This window comes from Mustela nigripes, chromosome 8 (genome assembly GCF_022355385.1).
Source record: "Mustela nigripes isolate SB6536 chromosome 8, MUSNIG.SB6536, whole genome shotgun sequence".
NCBI classification, from domain to species: domain Eukaryota; kingdom Metazoa; phylum Chordata; class Mammalia; order Carnivora; family Mustelidae; genus Mustela; species Mustela nigripes.
In genome coordinates, this window is record NC_081564.1 from 25422274 (window position 1) to 25434732 (window position 12459).

Genomic DNA, 12459 nt, shown 5'->3' on the forward strand with positions numbered 1-12459 from the left:
CCTAACAACTGTCAACAAACAGTATACTTCAATGTCAAGTGCTTAGCACATGCCTAGCAAATTGAGAACAAACTCTCTTGATAATCTCACACCAACTCAAGGCCTTCATTATAGTCCACTGTCTCCTAAATTTCTCCTTCTAATCCTGACTTTCCCATTTAAATCCAACAGAACTGCCTCCCTCAGCCCACCTCCATCTCATTTCCACATGGCTGGCAAAGTAATTCTATCAAATCACATATCACTGCTCAGCTCAAAACCCTCCAATGGCTTTCTCATTCACTCAGTAAAAGGCCAAGTGCTTCTAACATCTTCAGTGCCTATTAGACCATGCTTCCAAGCCTACATACTGCCTTGCAGCATGTCCTACTCCTCCCCCCTAACCACTTCATTCTAACCAAACTGTCTTGCAACTCCTTGAACATATTAATCACTTTACTTGCTTAGAGCCCTGTATTTGTTGTTCTTCTAATATGAATGCTCACCATCCAGATACCTGCAGAGGTGAATCCTCACCATCTTCAGACTTCTGTTGCAACTCTTCTCCAGGAGGTTCTCAAATACTCCAAACAACTGCTAATTCACATTGCCAATATCTCTTCCCTTCCCCTCAACCTTCAAGTCCTTATCACCACCTAACGCATTATAAATTTTATCTACTTGATTATTGTCTACTGTCTATCCAGTAAAATGTAAACTTCAAAAGACAGAGATTATCTTTTGTTGACTGCTGTATCCCCAGCACAAAGAGTGCCTGGCACAATATGGGAGCTCAACAAATAAAGAATCTGTTAATAGTATGAATTAACAGTAACTTTCATTAATAAGAAAATGTATTTGTAGAATAGACTGTACTCCTTTAATTCTGTATTTTCTATGATTTGCTTAGAACCTTGTCCGTATCAGATATTCTGTAGGCCTATGAAGGACTGAAAGCTTCTAGCTTTTTAAAACATTTTTATCACAACCATAGTAAAAACAACAACAACATATAATATGGAATCTCACAATATAAACATATAAATAACAAGTGCTTCACTACATGGATACTTATTCTAATCAATTATGACTCATCGATGGCTCACTACTAAAGGTTTGAAAAACATTTGGTTTAGGCTAGCAAGATGTAGGTACTTTAAATTATGGATCATAACTCACCAGTTTCTGAAAACCTAACATCAGATCTCATTGTAATCCCATATAGACCCTTCAAACCCCATCTATAAAAATTAAAGTGGCATCATCAAAAGAAATGAAATCTTGCCATTTGCGATGACGTGGCTGGAACTAGAGGGTATCATGCTTAGTGAAATAAGTCAATCGGAGAAAGACAACTATCATAGGATCTCCCTGATATGAGGAAGTGGAGATGCAACATGGGGGGTTAAGGGGGTAGAAGAAGAATAAATGAAACAAGATGGGATTGGGAGGTAGACAAACCATAAGTGACTCATAATCTCACAAAACAAACTGAGGGTTGCTGGGGGGAGGGGGGTTGGGACAGGGGGGTGGGGTTATAGACATTGGGAAGGGTAGGTGCTATGGTGAGTGCTGTGAAGTGTGTAAACCTGGCGATTCACAGACCTGTACCCCTGGGGATAAAAATATATGTTTATAAAAAATAAGAATTAAAAAAAAATTAAAGTGAAAAAAAAAATTAAAGTGGCATCAAATATGTGCCATGTACCGCAAATTAGTTTAATTAGCATATCAGCATATAATTTGGGAACACATAGATATTTAATCCTGAGATGTATACCAACTTCAAAGTAAGTCAAAAAAGAAATTTTTGAAAATAAGAAAAGTTGGGGCCCCTGGGTAGCTTAGTGGGTTAAAGCCTCTGCCTTCAGCTCAGGTCATGATCTCAGAGTCCTGAGATCCAGCCTCATATCCCCATATTAGACTCTCTGCTCAGCAGGGAACCTGCTTCCCTTCCTCTCTCTTTGTTTGCCTCTCTGACTGCTTGTGATCTCTCTCTGTCAAATAAACAAAATCTTTAAAAAAAAAAATAAATAAGAAAAGTTATTTCTTATTTTCATCATTTGTCTCACAACTATAATTGCTTGGCCAACAATGGTATGATATTACCAAGCACTAAGTAGAAAGTGGTGAATTCATGAAGTTTACAGTCTAGTATGCCACAAAGAGTGATTTACAACCTTCTTAAAATGAAGATCAAGTATATAATTAGGAGATATGTAATGCAAGAAAACATAAAAGGCACATCTGAAAACACTGTTCTTTAAGAGTCACAGAAATTGGTTTGGTCTGTCTATATACAACTTCATCATCTAACTCCAGGATGATGCCACCTAGTCCATTGTTTCCCAACATAAGCACCATAGACATGTCTGGACCAGATAATTCTTTGTTGTAGGGGGGTGGTGCTGGGAGCATTTAGGATTTATAGCAGTATCCCTGACTCTGCTTAGGAGATGCTAGTAGAAATTCCCTACATGTGCCATCAAAAAATGTTCTACGGGAGAACTTCTACCCTAATCTAATCTCCTGAGTATCAACTTCCGCATTTCTAGTAACTGTCTTCTAGGTAATTCTACATGATGCTCTAATACCCCTCTCAAGAAATAATTCTAAATTGACATTATTAATATTCTGGGGCACGTGGATGGCTCAGTGCATACTGATGGCTCAACTGTATACCACCACTAGATGAATCTTTTTTTTTTTTACTAGATGAATCTTAAAATACCTCTGTAATTATATCATTCAGCTATTCCTACATGTTAAATGACTCCCCCAATTTTAAAGAATACATTTTAAGTTATGCTATGGACCAAACTGTGTCCCTTCAAAATATGTTTGCTGAAGCCTTAACTCTCAGTATGATAGTATCTGGAGATGAAACTTTGGGAAACTTTGGGTTCCCATCTAGGTAGATTTAGATAAATTCATGAGAGTGGAACCCTCATGATGGGATTAGTACCAAGAAGAGATATCAAAGAGCTTGCTTCTTCTCTGTCTCCCACCTACTATGTGAAGACACAGTGAGAATGTGGCAGTCTACAGGTCTGAAGGAAGCAAGGCAAATCAGCTAGCACCTTGATCTTGAATTTTCCAGCCTCCAAAACTATGAGAACAAATTCTGTTGTTAAAAAAGAATAAAAATAAACTGGGTTCCAGGAACATTGTAGGACTTTTTACCCAGCTGATCTTGGTAGGATTTTATTTTGTTTTTAATTATTTTATTAAAGATCTTATTTATTTGAGAGAGAGAGACTGAATAGGCACAAGCTGGGGGAGTGGCAGGTAGTGGAGAAGCAGACTCGCTGCTGAGCAAGGAGGCCAATGTGGGGCTGGATCCCAGAACCCTGGGATCATAACCTGAGCAGAAGGCAGTTGATTAACCAACTAAGCCACCCAGGAGCCCCTTAGTAGGATTTTATAGCTGTTGACCATACCGATTAACTAGGTCGATGTGGGGCTGGATCCCAGGACCCTGAGATCATGACTTGAGCCAAAGGCAGAAGCTTAACCCTCTGAGCCACCCAGGTGCCACAGATCATGGGAATTTTCTTATCACTTCTCTTCTGGTACCTTTATTTTCTATAATTTACCAGAATCTTAAGATACCTTGGGTCATGAGGTTGGACATGTCAAAGACTTAGTAGATCTAAGGAGTTAATCCTCAAAACCACTTGTATCCCCTATCAATGAAACTGCCAAGGGCTGTGGAAGGAGTTAATGAGATTTCATGCCAAAGATAGCTAAGATGGCAGGGAAAGATAATTCATCTCCCAGGTTATTCCTATGCATTTAAACAACAGCCTTCTTCATGGGGATTTTTTTTTTAAATAAACATATAATGTACATATAATAAACATATAATGTATTTTTAACCCCAGGGGTACAGGTCTGTGACTCACCAGGTTTACACACTTCACAGCACTCACCATAGCACATACCCTCCCCAATGTCCATAACACCCCCCCACCCCACTCCACCCCCCACCCCACTCCCAACCCAACTCCCCCCAGCAACCCTCAGTTTGTTTTGTGAGATTAAGAATCACTTATGGTTTGTCTCCCAACCGATCCCATCTTGCTTCATTTATTCTTCTCCTATCAGGCATCAGTCTTTCTTGAGTGGCTTCCTGAAAGCAGGCTAACCGGACTCCTTTGATATCTATTCTCACAATCTTCCCTTGCCTCTGACTCTTTTCACTCCCTATACCACTCCTGCAAATTCCTATCCCTATCCCTTCACTCCTTCCCCAACCATAGCACCTCATGTCTCATTCCCACTACTCTCCTTCCCTTCTCTTCCATTAACCCCACACATTTGCTGCCTTAGGATTTAATGCCCATTAAACACATCCTTGGGCGAAATGAGAGCTTCACAGGATCCTTAAAACTACATTAAACATTTATATTCACCTTAGGACAACTAAGAAAAACAAAATGTTTTCATAATTTTTTTTAATAAATATTTGTTCACAAATAAGCTCAAGATGGTAGAGGAGTATAAAAATGGGGTCTAATCTAGCCTGGGAGTCTGAAATGGGAAAAACTATTAAACCAAGGTTGTTCTTTCAAAAGACAGGATTATTTCTGTAGACTGGACTAAGGAAAAGCAATTTATAGAACCTCATTACCATTTTAACTTTTTCTACCTCTCTGACTTCTTTTTTCATTATTCTAACACTCATTCCCTGCAATCCAGCCACAGTGTCTTCCCTGTTGTTCCCTTTAGGCTCTGCATGAAATTCTTTTCTACCAGATGTCTCCATGGCTAACACTTCTATCTCCTTTAACACCATATCTGAACTTACCTTTACCATAAGACTTGCCCTGATCATCCAATCTAAAATTACAACATTCCCACCCACCCAACATTCAATCCTATGATCCTGCTCTATTAGATTTTTCCTAATTTCATAACATCACCTTCTGTATCACCGAAAAATGTATTATATTTACATTATCATTACACAATTATATTATATATGTATTATATATTATGTGTGTGTGTGTGTGTATACACATATAATGTTTATAGACCTTTCTTTCTCCACTGGACTGTCAGTTTTCCACTGGAGAAGCTCTGTTTCATTTTTTAGCTTGTTTTGTTTGTTTTTGTCTGTTTTGTTCGTTGATTTCTCCCAAATTCCTACAGTAGTCATGGCACACAAGTCTTAAATATTTGTGAAAGGAAAATCATTATCTAGGAGTTAGAAATAAATTTAACAGAGGAAAGTGGGCTGAGGAAAGAAGCAAGAAACGTTCAAACCTGAGGAACACACAATTTTCTTTAAGTCAGGGAGCCACTAAAGTGTACTATTACAGCAAATATGAGAACCCTATAATCCTAGGACTCAGGAGGACTATTGTCCGTCACTTTCAACCATTTTCTCTTGTCCTTTGCTCCCAAGAGCAGGATCGTAGAAGAATTCACAAAGTAGAAAGACAAACACAGAAAGACAAATATTATATGATCTCACTGATAAGTGGAATCATGAGCAGGATGGCAATTCAACCTAAAAGTGGCCTGTTAGTTCAGAAGCAAGTTCTTTCTCTAATACTGAGGATTTAGAAAGGTGGAAATATCAGGTGAATGGTGAATGATTTAAACAGGGGCTGCAGAGAACCACAAAAAAGATGACTGAAAAAAAAAAAGGGAAAAAAGGACAATGTTAATTTTTTAAAAGCCAACAAGGTAAGGTCATAGGGAATGGTAAAATAAGAAACTACAAATATTCCCTCTTTCATAAAAGCAAAGAGAACAACAGCAGAAATAGTCAAAATCGGGCTTTTTCATCCCAGTAATTAACCAAAGGCTTAATCAGAGGATTAAAAATCAGAGGAAAATCAGAGGATTTCTGTGGAAAACACTATGGCATTTCCTCAAAAACTTAAACACTGAATTATCATTATGACCCAAGAGTCCACTTATAAGTATTGCCCGATAGAATCAAAAACAGGTACTCAAACAACTACATGTAATGTACATACATGTTTAGAGTAACATGATTCACAAGAACTTAATGGCAAAAATAATACAAATGTCCATCAATGGCTAAGTATACAAACTGTGGTATATACAAACAGTGGAATATTATTCAACCATAAAGGGAATAAAGGCACCTTACTGTTCACTGCTGCATTATTTACAGTAGCCAAGATATCAAAATAACCTAAGTGTCCACTGATTGGTGGATAAAGAAAATCTGGAATATACAAATAATGGAATATCTGTCATTCAGCCATAAAAAATATGAAATCATTCCATCTGCAACATGATGGACCTGAGAGCATTGTGTTAAGTGAAATAGGTCAAACACAGAAAAACAAATATTATATGATCTCACTGATACGTGGAATCATAAATAACAATAAGCTCATAGATAAAGAGAACAGACTGGTGATTGCCAGAGGCAAGATAGAAGGGTAAAATGGATAAAGGGGATCAAAAGGTACAAACTTCCAGTTATAAAATAAAATGTCATGGAGACGTAATGCACAAAATGATGACTCTTGTTAATAATACTGCAGTGTATATTTGAAAGTTGCTAGGAACGTAGATCTTAAAAGTTCTTATCTCAAGACAAAAAAAAAATTATGTATGGTAACAGATGTTGACTATACTTATTGTGGGCATTTCATAATTCAAACACCAAATCATACTATATACCTGAAACTAACGTTTATGTCAATTATACATACTTGAGACCACACTGTCCCTGCGAGGGCTCCACCCCCACTTAGCCTTTATTGTTATAGTCCTATTTTATCCCCTCATTGTATTTAAAATTATTTTTTGTATACATATAGGTTTTTTTATTTTTGTTAAAATTTTGGGATACAATTTCTTCCAACAGATCAAAATAAACTCTAAATCTAGCGCATGGCTTTTTCTAGTCTCCAGCCTGAGCACATTCTTTTTTCTTTTTTTTTTCCTTTTTCCAACCAACTTATCTTAACATTCCTTTTTTATATTTTTTTTTAAATTTTCATCTTTACAGTAATATTCCATCCCTTCATCATGTTTACTATTATTTTTGTGTATATATATATGTTTTTCTTTCTTTAAAATTTTGGAAGGTAGTTTCTTTAAGAGACCAGCACAGACCTAACTGGGTGGCTCTGTTCTTTTCACCAGTCTGAGATCATATATATATATATATATATATATATATATACATACACACATACACACACACATATATATATGTATGTATATGTGTGTGTATGTATGTGTATATATATACATATATATACACATATATATATATATATATACACATATATATACACATATATATACATATATATACACATACATACACACACATATATATGTATGTATATGTGTGTGTGTATATATATGTATGTATATGTATATGTATTTTTTTTCTTTTTTCCCCCTTTCTTCTCCCCCCCAGTTTTGGGTCTCTTCTGATTTTGTTAGCATACATTTTTCTGGGGGTCTTTGCCACCCTTTTAGTGTATGATTCTCTTGTTCATATATTCTTATCTGGACAAAATGACAAGGCAGAGAAACTCACCACAAAAAAAAGAACAAGATGCAGTACCAACGGCTAAGGACCTAATCAATAAGGACACTGGTAATATGTCAGAACTAGAGTTCAGAATGACAATTTTCAAGGTGCTAGCTAGGTTTGAAAAAGGCAGGGAAGAGATTAGAGAAACCCTTTCTGGAGAAATACAATCCCTTTCTAAAGAAATAAAAGAACTAAAATCTAACCAAATTGAAATTTAAAAAAGCTATTAATGAGGTGCAATAAAAAACAGAAGCTCTTACTGCTAGGAAAAATGAAGCAGAAGAGAATTAGTGGTGTAGAACACCAAATTACAGAGAATAAAGAAGCTGAGCAAAAGAAAGACAAACAACTGCTGGACCACAAGGGGAGAATTCGAGAGATAAGTGAAACCGTAAGAGGAAACAATACTAGAATAATTGGGATTCCAGAAAAAGAGAAACAGAGAGGGGTATACTGGATAGAATTACAGTAGAGAATTTCCCTAATATGACAAAGGGAATGAGCATGAAAATTCAGGGGTTCAGGCACAGAGAACCCCCCTCAAAATCAATAAAAATAGGTCCACAGGTCATATATTAGTAAAACCTACAAGTCTTAGGGACAAAGAGAAAATCGTAAAAGCAGCTCGGGACAAGAAGTAACATACAATGGTAGGAATATTAGATTGGCAGCAGACTTATCCACAGAGACCTGCTGGGCCAGAAAGAACTGGCATGATAAATTCAGAGCACTAAATGAGAAAAATATACAGCCAAGAATACTATATCATTGAGTGGGTGGCTCAATGGGTTAAAGCCTCTGCCTTTGGCTCAGGTCATGATCCCATGGTCCTGGGATCAAGCTCCCCATCGGGCTCTCTACTCGGCGGGAAGTCTGCTTCCTCCTCTCTCTCTGCCTGCCTCTCTGCCTACTTGTGATCTGTCTGTCAAATAAATAAATAAAATCTTTCAAAAAAAAAAGAGAATACTATATCCAGCTAGGCTACCATTGAAAATAGAAGAAGAGATAAGGGGGCACCTGGGTGGCTCAGTGGGTTGAGCCGCTGCCTTCGGCTCGGGTCGTGATCTCAGGGTCCTGGGATCGAGACCTGCATTGGGCTCTCTGCTCAGCAGGGAGCCTGCTTCCTCCTCTCTCTCTGCCTGCCTCTCTGCCTGCTTGTGATCTCTGTCTGTCAAATAAATAAATAAAATCTTTAAAAAAAAAAAAAAAGAAGAAGAGATAAAAAGCTTCCAGGACAAACAAAAATTAAAAGAATTTGCAAACACCAAACCAGCCCTACAGGAAATATTGAGAGGGGTCCTCTAAGAAAAGAGAGAGCCTAATAGTAGTAGACAAGGAAGGTACAGAGACAACATACAGTTAACAGTCACCTTACAGGCAATACAATGGCACTAAATTCATATTTTTCAATAGTTACCATCAATGTAAATGGGCTAAGTACCCCAATCAAAAAACACATGGAAGGAGAATGGATTAAAAAAAAAAAACAAAAACAAGACCCATCAATATGCGTTCTATAAGAAACTCATTTCAGACCCAAAGACACCTCCAGATTTAAAGTGAGGGGGTGGAAAACAATTTACTATGCTAATGGACATCAAAAGAAAGCTGGGGTGGCAACCCTTACATCAGATAGTTTAGATTTTAAGCCAAAGACTATAATAAGAGACGAGGAAGGACTCTATACCATACTCAAAGGGTCTATTCAACAGGAAGATCTAACAATTTTCTCTATCTATGCCCCTAACATGGGAGCAGCCACCTATATAAACCAATTAATAACAAAATCAAAGAAACACATCAACAATAATACAATAATAGTAGGGGACTTTAACACCCTCCTCACTGAAATGGACAGATAATCCAAGCAAAAGATCACTAAGAAAATAAAGGCCTTAAATGACACATTGGAGCAGATGGACACCACAGATATATTCAGGACATTCCATCCCAAAACAACAGAATATATGTTCTTCTCTAGTGCACATGGAACATTCTCCAGAATATATCACATCCTGGGTCACAAATCAGGACTCAACTGGTACCAAGAGAGGGGTCATTCCCTGCATATTTCAAACCAAATGTTCTGAAGCTAGAACTCAATCACAAAAGGAAACTTGGAAAGAACCTAAATACATGGAGGCTAAAGAGCATCCTACTAAAGAATGAATGGGTCAACCAGGAAATTAAAGAAGAATTGAAAAAATTCATGGAAACAAGTGAAAATGAAAACACAACTGTTCAATAACTGTGGGACACCGCAAAGGCAGTCCTGAAAGGAAAGTATACAGGAATACAAGCCTCTCTCAAGAAACAAGAAAGGTCTCAAAAACACAACCTAACGAACACCTAAAGGAGCTGGAGAAAGAACAGCAAAGAAAGCCTAAACACAGCAGAAGAAGAGAAGTCATAAAGATCAGAGAAGAAATCAATGAAATAGAAACCAAAAGAACAGTAGAACAAATCAACAAAACTAGGAGCCGGTTCTTTGAAAGAATTAATAAGATTGATAAACCCCTGGCCAGACTTATCAAAAAGAAAAGAGAAAGGATCCCAATCAATAAAATCATGAATGAAAGAGGAGAGATCACAACCAACACCTAAGAAATACAAACAATTATAAGAACATACTATGAGCAACTATATGCCAGCAAATTTGACAATCTGGAAGAAATGTCCTAGAGATGTATGAACTACCAAAACTGAACCAGGAAGAAATAGAAAACCTGAACAGACCCATAACCAGTAAGGAGATTGAACAGTCATAAAAAATCTCCCAACAAACAAGAGCCCAGAGCCAGATGGCTTCCCAGGGGAATTCTACCAAACATTTAAAGAAGAAATAATACCTATTCTCCTGAAACTGTTCCAAAAACTAGAAATGGAAGGAAAACTTCCAAACTCATCTTATGAGGCCAGCATTACCTTGGTCCCAAAAACAAAGACGCCATCAAAAAGGAGAATTACAGACCAATATCCTTGATAAACACAGATGGTAAAATTCCCACCAAAATACTAGTCATTAGGATCCAAGAGTACATTAAAAGAATTATTCACCATGACCAACTGGGATTTATTCCTGGGCTGCAAGGTTTGGTTAAACATCTGCAAGTCAATCAATGTGACAAAATACATTAATAAATGAAAGAACAAGAACCATTTGGTAATCTCAGTAGATGCTGAAAAAGCATTTGACAAAGTACAGCATCCTTTCTTGATCAAAACTCTTCAAAGTATAGGGGGGTACCTGGGTGGTTCAGTGGGTTAGAGCCTCTGCCTTCAGCTCAGGTCATAGTCTCAGGGTCCTGGAATCAAGCCCTGCATCGGGCTCTCTGCTCAGTAGGGAGCCTGCTTTCTCATCTCTCCCTGCCTGCCTCTCTTACTACCTGTAATCTCTGTCTATCAAATAAATAAATAAAATCTTAAAAAAAAAAAAAACCAAGTGTAGGGGTAGAGGGTACATACCTCAAAATTATAAAAGCCATCTATTAAAAACCCACAGCAAATATCATTCACACTCGGGAAAAAACTGAGCTTTTCCCCCAAGGTCAGGAACATGTCAAGGCTACCCAATATCACTTACTGGTATTCAACATAGTACTAGAATTCCTAGACTCAACAATCAGACAACAAAAAGAAATACAAGGCATCTAAATCAGCAAAGAAGAAGTCAAACTCTCACTTTTTGCAGATGATGATAATTTATGTGGAAAATCCAAAAGACTCCACTCCAAAACTGCTAAAACTCATGCAGGAATTCAGTAAAGTGTCAGGATATAAAATCAATGCACAGAAATAAGTTTCATGTCTATACACCAACAACAAGACAGAAGAAAGAGAAATTAAGGAGTCAATCCCATTTACATTGCATCCAAAACCGTAAGATACCTAGGAATAAATCTAACCAAAGAGGCAAAAAGTCTGTACTCAGAAAACTATGAATGGGGCACCTGGGTGGTTCAGTGGGTTAAAGCCTCTGCCTTCAGCTCAGGTCATGATCCCAGGGTCCTGGGATTGAGCCCCACATCGGGCTCTCTGCTCAGCGGAGAGCCTACTTCACTTGCTCCTCTTTCTGCCTGCCTCTCTGCCTACTTGTGGTCTCTGTCTCTGAAATAAATAAATAAAATCTTAAAAAAAAAAAAAAGAAGAAAGAAAACTGTGAATTACTCATGAAAGAAACTGAGGAAGACACAAAGAAATGGAAAAATGTTCCATGCTCATGGACTGGAAGAACAAATATTATGAAATGCCTATGTTATCTAAAGCAATCTACACATTTCATGCAATTCCTATCAAAATACCATCATTTTTTTTTTCAAAGAAATGGAACAAATAACCCTAAATTTATATGGAACCAGAAAAGACTCCAAATAGCCAGCAGAATGTTGAAAAAGAAAGCCAAAGTTGGTGGCTTCACAATTCCAGACTTCAACTTCTATTAAAAAGCTGTAATCATTAAAACAGTATGGTACTGGCACAAAAACAGACACATAGATCAATGGAACAGAATAGAGAGCCCAAAAATAGACCCTCAACTCTATGGTCAACTAATCTTCGACAAACAGGAAGGAATGTCCAATGGAAAAAAGACCGTCTTTTCAACAAATGGTGTCAACAAATTGGACAGCCATATGCAGAAGAATGAAACTGGACCATTTCCTTAGACCACACACAAAAATAGACTCAAAATGGATGAAAGACCTCAATGTGAGACAGGAATCCATTAAAATCCTTGAGGAGACCACAGGAAGCAACCTCTTTGACCTCAGCCACAGCAACTTCTTCCTAGAAACATTGCCAAAGGCAAAGGAAGGAAGGGCAAAAATGAACTATTGGGACTTCATCAAGATCAAAAGCTTTTGCACAGCAAAGGAAACAGTCAACAAAACCAAATGACAACTGACAGAATGGAAGATATTTGCAAATGATATATCAGATAA

At 37.4% G+C, this 12459-nt stretch overlaps 1 protein-coding gene and 1 gene segment (V, D, J or C); one reads left to right on the forward strand and one right to left on the reverse strand.

The window, feature by feature from the left end:
• LOC132023362 (probable non-functional immunoglobulin lambda variable 11-55) overlaps positions 1-12459 on the forward strand; it is a 1024259-nt gene that overhangs the window by 186357 nt on the left and 825443 nt on the right.
• The window catches only part of ZNF280B (zinc finger protein 280B), an 82932-nt gene that overhangs the window by 57832 nt on the left and 12641 nt on the right, over positions 1-12459 (reverse strand). The window lies entirely within an intron of this gene.